The sequence below is a fragment of the Oryctolagus cuniculus genome, chromosome 9 (assembly GCF_964237555.1).
Source record: "Oryctolagus cuniculus chromosome 9, mOryCun1.1, whole genome shotgun sequence".
Lineage (NCBI taxonomy): Eukaryota > Metazoa > Chordata > Mammalia > Lagomorpha > Leporidae > Oryctolagus > Oryctolagus cuniculus.
Window position 1 is genome coordinate 53,714,911 of NC_091440.1, and position 9,765 is coordinate 53,724,675.

Here is a 9,765-nt window from a genome sequence, read left to right on the forward strand (position 1 = left end):
CTTGTCTTTCCAGCACTGTTAGTCACAGGTGATCGTTCCTTCTTCTGGAAAGCTTTCATCTTTGACTTGGATGATGCAACACCAGGCAGTTTCTCCTTTTGCCTCCTTGCCATTTGTCCTTCCACTTCTTCCATATTAGAGTTTTCCAAAACAATCTTTCCTTGTCACTTTTATTCCCCCTCATGGAGGCCTAATCTTCCAGCATTGTCTCCTACTCCCTTAGAGCTGTATTTATCTGGAGTTCTTTCATTTCTCCTACATGCCAAAGTTTTTCTCCATTGTTCTGGGAATTTCTTCTTCTCCTTCTTCTTTGTACTGTTTGGAAATTACTGCAAATAATTTCATGCAGAATATCTTTAAATTTTTTTTGCCATATCTGTGTATGGCTACTATTATTTTCCTCTAATGCACTACTTTTCTTCAAATCATTCACTTTTGTAAACTAAAGACTATGTGTTAGAAAAAGAAATACAACACCATTTTAATGAGTTAAAGCAAGCCATAATTATGTGTCATAACTAATAGAAATAATAATTCATGTCATCTTATACTCAACTGACATTTGGGAACAATGACCTAGTTAATTTCTTTGATTCTCTCTCTCTTTCTTTCTCCTTATCACTCTGTTGAGAAAACTTTGCTCAATAACTTCTTCCCCTGACTAGGTGAAGGTACCTTATTCTATATTTGAATAATTTTGTGTCTTTTTTCCTCCTCTATAGAACTTAAGAAGTTATCTGTTAAATAATTGTGTAGTAAATTTTTAATGTCTGTTTTTCCCTTTTAGAATGTAAACTTGAGACTACACCCAGACACCAGCTGAGTTATCAGCTATGTTCCCAGAGCCTTGGTAAGTGTTTTATATAGTATATCCTTAATGTCTATATGCCTATGTACTGAAAGAATAAAATACTGCGGTAACTTGCATATTAAAATAAAAATCAGGGGCTGGCGCCATGGCTCACTTGGTTAATCCTCCACCTGTGGTACTCACATCCCATATGGATGCCGGTTCTAGTCCGGCTGCTCCTCTTCCAGTCCAGCTCTCTGCTGTGGCCTGGGAGTGCAGTGGAGGATTGCCCAGGTGCTTGGGCCCTGCACCCACATGGGAGACCAGGAAGAGGCACCAGGCTCCTGGCTTCGGATCGGTGCAGCACTGGCTGTAGTGGTCATTGGGGGAGTGAACCAATGGAAGGAAGACCTTTTTCTCTGTCTCTCTCTCACTAACTCAATCTGTCAAATAAAAAAAAAAAAGTAAAAATCAGTGATCATTACCACATGCTAAGAACTGAGGCTGGAAGTGTTCAAGTTGCCCATGCCTAGAAGTTGGGGCTTGGATATAAAAGCATTGACAGTAAAATATCAGGAGCACTATAACTGAGGTGAGGGCTGTATACTGTGATAGAAAAAAACTTGTTTATGCAGTAAGGAGGCAGCTTTGAGCTGTGTCTTAAGGCCAAGTAGTGTCCTGGGCACCATTGCAGTGAAAGAGAATTCTATGGTAGGTGTGGAATAATCTGGACATTGCTGAAGCGTCTTATGCTGTAAAATCAGGGCACACGTGGAGTGGAGGAACAGAAGTTAAGACTGAAAAGTAAGCTGGAGTTGGATGATTCAGCATTTTGTATTTCAAGCTATCACGCTTAGCTCGAGTCTATGGGATACAGTAAAATGTTCAAATATTTATGCAGAAGAATTTCAGCATACACTTATGGCCCACCTCCCCTCCAGTCCCTTTTGAGCTGTGAGGATCCAATCTTCTACTAGAACTCTTACAAAGGTTCATATCCCATTTTATATTTTCCATTATTTTAAAAATATTTGTAATATTTTACAGTTGAAATGGAGGGGAATAAATGATGGTCCTTATGATTTACTATTCTCTGAACAACATATATAGTGTTACTAACTTTGAAATTTATTTTATTATTTTATTGTTCTGAAGACTGACTAAATATAATGTTACAAAAATGAAAGAATTTGTGTAAGGACCTAAATGTACTCCTCTGCCCCGCACCTCAAATTCTCATGGTAAATTGCTAACCCTCAATGTGACTGTACTTGTAGATAGGAACTTTAATGAAGTAATTAAAGTTAAATGAATTCATAAGGGTGGGGCTCTAATCCAGTATGTCTGGTAACTTTGTAGATGGAGGAGGAGACACCAGGGAGGTGTGTGCACAGAAAAAATGCAGAGAGCATATAACCAGAAGACCACTCATCTGCAAGCCAAGGTGAGAGGTCTCCTGAGAAGCCAGGATGTTCACACCTTGATTGGATTTCCAGTGTAAGAAAATATGTTTCTGTTTTTTAAACCACTCAGTTTGGATATTTGTCTTGACCACCGTAGCAAATTGGAATATCTTTAGTTTTAAACAGGACAGTCAAGAGATTCGAGAGACAGTTAAGAGAGAAAAGAGATGGAGAGAAAGAGAGGATGAATGTGAATGAGTCTGTGTACACCAGAAGTGGGGCAGGGCTCAGGGTGATAAAATTAACTAATTCAAATGACACTAGTTGGAAAATTAAGATACAGTAGAAGAAAATAGATATGACATATCTACAATTTTGTTCAAGCTGATGGTTTAGTTGGCGATTATTCTTCACTAAAGCAAACCTTTCCTCAGGGCAATTCATAGCTTTGAATAATTTCTATATGGTATTAATTGAAAATATGAAAATTAAAATTCTTAAAGTATGTTTTATAATTCAGAATATCCATCAGTAAAAATGTCTCATTTCCATTTTTCATTGAGTTTTCTTCCCACATATCCAAATATTATAGCCGAAAACAGCCGTCCAAACTTCCTACAAAAACCAAATTAATGGAAGAATAGGATCTCGTTGTTCTGCATGTTATTCTTTAGTGAAGGAATAACCCTCTGCTTTCTTTTCAACTATTTATGTTATCTAGAACAGACCAGTAGAAAAAAGGATGAAAATAAGTGTCAAATTCCACAAGTTATTTTTCAAGAGAACACTGTGAAATCACTATCCAGGTAGAAAATGCAATACTTCCCTCAACCCTCTCTGCATTTTCCTGAGGGTATGATTACCCACACTTCTTTTTTTCTTTATAGTAATTCCATCTAGAATGAAACCCTAAATGATGAGGTTTAGGTTATCCTGGCTTGAAGCTTTTATCAAATTATTTATGACTGTTTAACTCATATCCATTGTTAATAGATTCATAAATTTTGCATTTTCATTCAGGCATGCTTTACCTCCAAATGAATAACCTAAATGTATTTATTCATTCTGCTATTGATAACCATTTGGACTATTTTTAGTATGAAGCTGAAAAGAACAACATTATTAAAGCAATCTTATGTACATATCCAGGTGCACACGTGAATGAATTTTCTGTAGAATCACACCTAGAATTGTTAGGTCGCATAAAGTGCATCAACAGTTTCATAGGAATAGTCCAAAATTGTTTCCCACGCGAACGTTCGAAACTACAGCCCCAAATGTGTATATAAGAAATCTATTCCTTCATTTCTTTGCCAACATTTGCTACAGTTAGTTTTCCCCCCTCCTGGTGAGTATATAGTTGTTTCTTCCACTATGTATTTAATTTATGTTTTTCTGATTATAAATAAGCTTTAATATCTTATAATGTTTGTTGTTTATTTGCATTTTGTCTTTTGATAAAGAGCCTTTTCAAGTCATTGGCTTATTTTTCTATTAGGTTTTCAGTATTATTGATTATGGAAATTTTCATATATTTTGGATATAAATTCATGTGTAAAGGTTGTTTCACTGTGGTCTTTTGAAAACTTTATTGTCTTTTTACATCTTTATTTTAGAAATTAGAAACATATTCAGAAGTGTGACATATATGGTGAATAAATTGTGAACTCTTGTCAGGCTGATTTCATTTATGCCTCTGTCCAATTCTGAGAATTCAGGATCATTTATTTATTTATTTATTTGAAAGGCAGAATTACAGAAAGGCTGAGGCAGAGACAGAGAGAGAGAAAGACAGACAGACAGAGGTCTTCTACCCGCTGGTTCACTCCCCAGATGACCACAATGTCTGGAGCTGTGTTGATTCAAAGCCGGGAGCCAGGAGCTTCATTGGAGTCTCCCACATGAGTGCAGGGGCCCAAGGACTTGGGAGATCTTCCTCTGCTTTCTCAGGCCATAGCACAGAGCTGGATTGGAAGTGGAGTTGCTAGGACTTGAACTGGTGTCCATATGGGATGCTGGCACTTCAGGCAGTGGCTTTACCTGCTACACCACAGTTCCGGCCCCTCAGTTTCATTTAAATATAGTTTGTCATTACATAATTTCATTCATAAATATTTCACTATATATCTCTAGAATATAAACTATTTTAAAAATACTATCATAGAATCTGATGTTGGGACCCAGTGGTTTAGGCTTGCACTTATGATGCTAGCATCCCAACTCAAACTGCCAAATTAAAAAAAAAAAAAAAAAAAACTCTGCTTTTTTTTTTTTTAAATTGAAGCTCCAAGATGGCTGATAGGAAAAAGATGTGCTGATTTTGACCAGGAGAAGATAACAGAAGAAAAGTAGAGGAAGACTTAGAGAGAAGTTTGCAGTATAAATTCTACAGAAAGAAGAAAGATACCATAGAGCACCATGGACAGGAAGAACACTCAATACTGAGTGGGGAACAACCCATGATTCCCACAGCCAGGGGCTGGAGGAGAGTCCACCTTCTGGGAGCAAGGTGAGAGCAGACTGCGAAAGCATGTGTCACTAGTGATATTTCCTGAGGGAGAACCAGACAGACCACACTGACTTCGAGTCTGGCCTAGAGTGTTAGTGGGAGGGTAAGGTGCCCGTCTAAACCTGTAAACAGAGAGCACAGTTCTTTCTCATTATTCCAAAAAGAAAGAAACTGTCAAACAATAATAGTGTACCCAAAAAAGCTCTCATTTATAAATGAAGGTGAAGTAAAGACCATCCAAAGCAAACAGAAATCGAAGGAATTGTCACTTTTCCAGTCTTACAAATGATACTTAAGCATGTGTTACACACAGAAACAAAAACACGTAGTCATAATTGTGAAATAATGTGAAGGCAGAATATGTCCTAGTAAAAGTACAAAGGATATCCAAAGCAATGATTATGGATATTTATGTAAAAATAGCAGGGCCAAGTCATTACTTATCAATAATAACCTTGAAAGTAAATGGCCTAAATTCTACAATTAAAAAATACAGATTGGCTGAATGGATTAAAAGACAAGACCCATATATTTGCTGCCTACAAGAAACACACCTCACCAACAAAAATACATGCAGACTTAAGGTGAAAGTGTGGAAAAGATATTCCATACTAATTGACATAAAAATGAATAGGTGTGGCCATCCTAATATCAGAAAAAAAGGACTTTATCACAAAAAATGTTAAAAGAGAAAAAGAAGGCCGGCACCGTGGCTCAATAGGCTAATCCTCCACCTAGCGTCGCCGGCACACTGGGTTCTAGTCCCGGTCGGGGTGCTGGATTATGTCCCGGTTGCCCATCTTCCAGCCCAGCTCTCTTCTATGGCCCGGGAGTGCAGTGGAGGATGGCCCAAGTCCTTGGGCCCTGCACCCACATGGGAGACCAGGAGAAGCACCTGGCTCCTGGCTTACGGATCAGCGCGATGCACAGGCCGCAGCGCACCGGCCGCAGCAGCCATTGGAGGGTGAACCAACGGCAAAAAGGAAGACCTTTCTCTCTGTCTCTCTCTCTCTGTCCACTCTGCCTGTCAAAAAAAAAAAAAAAACTAAAAAAAAGAAAAAAAGAAGGGCATTATGTAATGATAAAGGGATTCATTCAACAGGAAAATGTGACTACAATAAAGGCATAGACACCCAATGCTAGGGTATGTGGCTATTTAAAACAAATATGGTTCTGAAGAGAGACTACACTCCAATACAATGGTAATGGGGGACTTTAAAATCCACTTTCATCAATGGACATCAACTAAGCAGAAAATCAACAAAGCAATAGAGCTAATCTGTATTATGGACCAAGTGGACCTAATTGATATCTACAGAACTTCTAATCCTACAGTTGCATAATACACATTCTTTTCATCCGTGCATTGAACTTTCTCTAGGATAGTCCATAAAGTAAGTCTCAGCAAATTCAATCCAATTGAAATCATAGTATGTATCTTCTCTGACTAGCTAGAAATTAACATCTTGAGAAATTCTATAAAATAGTCAAACACATGGAGACTGAACAACACAGACCTAAATGAACAATAAGTTATAGAAGAAATGAAAAGGGAAATACAAATATCCTAAGAAAAAAATGAAGATTGCAACATAATGTATCAACACTTATGGAATACAGCAAAAGTAGTGCTAGGAGTGAAGTTTATACCAATGAGTAGCTATATTAAGAAGTTAGAAAGGCATCAAGTATAGGATTGAAGAATTAATCTCAAGGACCTAGAAAAATAGGAACCAACCAAACACAAAGAAAAAGGAGGACAGAAATAATTAAAATTAGAGAAAAAATGAACAAAATTGAAACAAATGAAACAGATCAGTGAAATGAATACATATTTTTTTGCAAAAATAAATAAAATTGAATATGCCATTGGCCCAACTAACCAAATAAAAGAAGGAGAAGACCCAAGTTAATAAAATTGAAGAAGAAAAAGCAGATGTAATAACAGGAGATATAATAAGAAATACCACAGAAGAGAAGAAAAAATCTATGTAAAAACAGGAGATAGAACAACAGATTTGGCAGAAATAAAAAATAATCATCAGGAATTACTACAAACAGCTATAAGCCAACAAATTGGAAAATCTAGAGGAAATAGATTTCTGGACACATATGATTTACCAAATTTGATTCATAAAGACATAGAAAACCTGAAACACCAATAACCAAGATAGAGATTGATTCAGTAATAAAGACTCTTCTCAATAAAGAAAAGCCCAAGACTGGATAGCTTCAATGCTGAATTCTACCAAACTTTTAAAGAACTAATTCTAATTCTTCTCAAACTACTCAAAACAATAGAAAGGGAGGGAATCCTCTCAAACTCATTCTATGAGGCTAGCATCACCTCAATTCCAAAAAGATACAACAAAGAAAAAGAATTATATATCAATAAACCTGATGAACATAGATGCAAAAATCCTGAACAAAATACTAGCTAGTCAAATCCAACAACATATCAGGAAGATAATTCATCCAGACCAAGTGGGATGTATTCCAGGTATGCAGGGATTGATCAATATATGCATTTCAATAAATGTGATATATCACATTAGCAAACTGAAGAAAAAATCATATTATTATCTCAATAGATGCAGAGAATGCATTTGATAAAATAATACAACATCCTTTCATAATAAAAACTTTAAGCAAACTGGGTATAGAAGGAACATTCCTCAACACAATCAAGGCAATCTATGACAAATTCATAGCCATCATCATGTTTATGGGTAAAAGTTGGAAGCATTTCCACTAAGACCCAGAACCAGAAAAAAATGCCCACTCTCATCATTGCTGTCCAATACAGTTCTGGAAGCTTTAGCCAGAGCCATTAGGTAAGAAAAAGAAATATATGGATACAAATCAGAAATAAGGAGGTCAAATAGTGCCTGTTTGCATTTGACATAATTCTATATATAGGGGATCCAAAAGACTCAACCAAGAGACTGTTAGAACTCATAAGAGAGTTTGGTAAAGTTGCAAGATATAAAATCAACACATAAAAATCAATAGCCTTTGTATAAAAGAGAATGCCTTGGCTGAGAAAGAACTTCGAAGATCAATCCCATTCACAATAGCTACCAAAAATTTAAATACCTTGGGATAAATTTGACCAAGTATGTGAAAATCTCTACAATGAATAATACAAAATGTTAAAGAAAGAAATAGAAAAAGCCACAAAAAATGGAAAATTCTTTTGTGTTCATATACTGGAAGAAGTAATACAATCAAAATATCCATACTACCAAAAGCAATTTACAGATTCACTGTGATCCAAAGCAAAACACTGACAACATTATTCTCAGATCTAGAAACAATAATGCTAAAATTCATATGGAAACACCAGAGACCTCAAAATAGCTAAAGCAATGTTATTCAACAAAAACTAAGCTGGAGGCATCACAATACCAGATTTCAAGACATGCTTAAAAGCATCATTATCAAAACAGTCTAGTACTGCCACAAATATAGACATATAGATCAGTGGAATGGATTAGAAACACAGAAAATAATCTACATTTCTACACCAACTAACCTTTTCCAAATCAGTAAAATCAGTCCCTGGAGAAAGGACGGTATGGTGCTGCCAATTGTATCTACATGTGCAGAGGTATGAAACAAGAACCCTATCTTAACTCTTATACAAAGAGCAACTCAATATGGACCAAGAATGAACATCTATGATCTGATACCATTAAATTATTAGAGGAAACCACGGGGGAAATTCTGCAAGACATTGGCAAAGACTTCTTAGAAAAGACCTCTGAGGCACAGACAGTAAAGACAAAAACAGGCAAAAGGGATTACATCAAGCTAAGAAGCTTCTGCACCACAAGGGAAACACTCAACAAAGTAAAGAAACGAGCGACAGAATGGTGTAAAATATTTGCAAACCATGCAACTGCTATTGGATTAATATTCAGAATCTATAAAGAGCTCAAGAAACTCAACAATGAGATAAACCATCCAGTTAAGAAATTGGCAAAGGAAATGAACAGGCATTTTTCAAAGTATGAAATTCAAATGGCCAACAGACACATGAAAAAATTGCTCAGGATCACTAGCTGTGAGGAAAATGTAAATCAAAACCACAATGCAAATTACAACCTCACCCTAGTTAGAATGTTATTATCCAAAAATCAGAAAATAACAAATGCTCTAGAGGATTTGGGGACAAGGTACACTAATGCAGTGTTGGTGGGAATGTAAACTAGTTCAAGCATTACGGAAGACAATATGGAGATTCTTCAGAGATATGAAAATAGATCTACTATATGACCCAGCAATTCCACTCCTCGGAATGTACTCAAATGAAAATAAATCAGCGTATGAAAGAGTTATCTGTACCCCCACATTTATTGAAGCTTAATTCACATTAGCTAAGATATGAAATCAACCCAGATGTCCATCAACTGATTACTGGATAAAGAAATTGTGGTATATATACACTATGAAATATTACTCAGCCATAAACAATGAACAAAATCCTGTCTTTTGCAACAAAATGGATATAGCTGGAAACCATTATGTTTGTGAAATAAGCCAGTCTCCAAATGACAAATACCATGTTTTCTCTGATATTTGTCTGCTAACATAGAATACAAAAAATGTAGAAAAATGAAATGAATATTTTGATATGATTACCATTTTTAGCCCTTGTTTATCCTCCTTTGGAATATGGTCTTCCTACTTTTTACTTTTTACTTCCTACTTTTTATTGTTAGTGGTGAATCAAGCTTGTGAACATAGAATGGATTAAAATTCTGTCTTTCCAAAAACTGATGAACGGAGGGGAGGGAGGGTGTGAGTGGTGGTAGGGGGAAAGGGGAGTGAGGGAAATGTGGTTTTTTTTTGGAACTGTGCCAATTGAATGCATGAAATCTCTCTTTATATTAATAAAAAATTAAAACTGGCAATCTAGGGCATGTGGTAGAGAAGTACAGTCTTGAAAAATCGGGTGCTGTGCACTTGACTAATTTCAGGAATGAGCTAGTAAATATTAATGATTTATAAAAATTGAAGTTATAACATTTTAAATTTCAATCTATATATTTAATATTTAG

General features: G+C 36.0%; 1 long non-coding RNA gene across 2 annotated transcripts in view; it reads left to right on the forward strand.

Annotated features, from left to right (window-relative positions):
- The window catches only part of LOC127492026 (uncharacterized), a 30,007-nt gene extending 20,609 nt beyond the window's left edge, over positions 1-9,398 (forward strand). Inside the window, exons 3-5 of one of the 2 annotated variants that reach the window (XR_007920953.2) lie at positions 788-850; positions 2,150-2,234; positions 4,478-9,398. This is a non-coding gene — a long non-coding RNA (uncharacterized lncRNA). Of the gene's footprint in view, positions 1-787; positions 851-2,149; positions 3,528-4,477 lie in introns of those variants that run through there. The other variant, XR_007920954.2, reaches the window with a different exon arrangement.
- Positions 9,399-9,765: the final 367 nt, after the last annotated feature.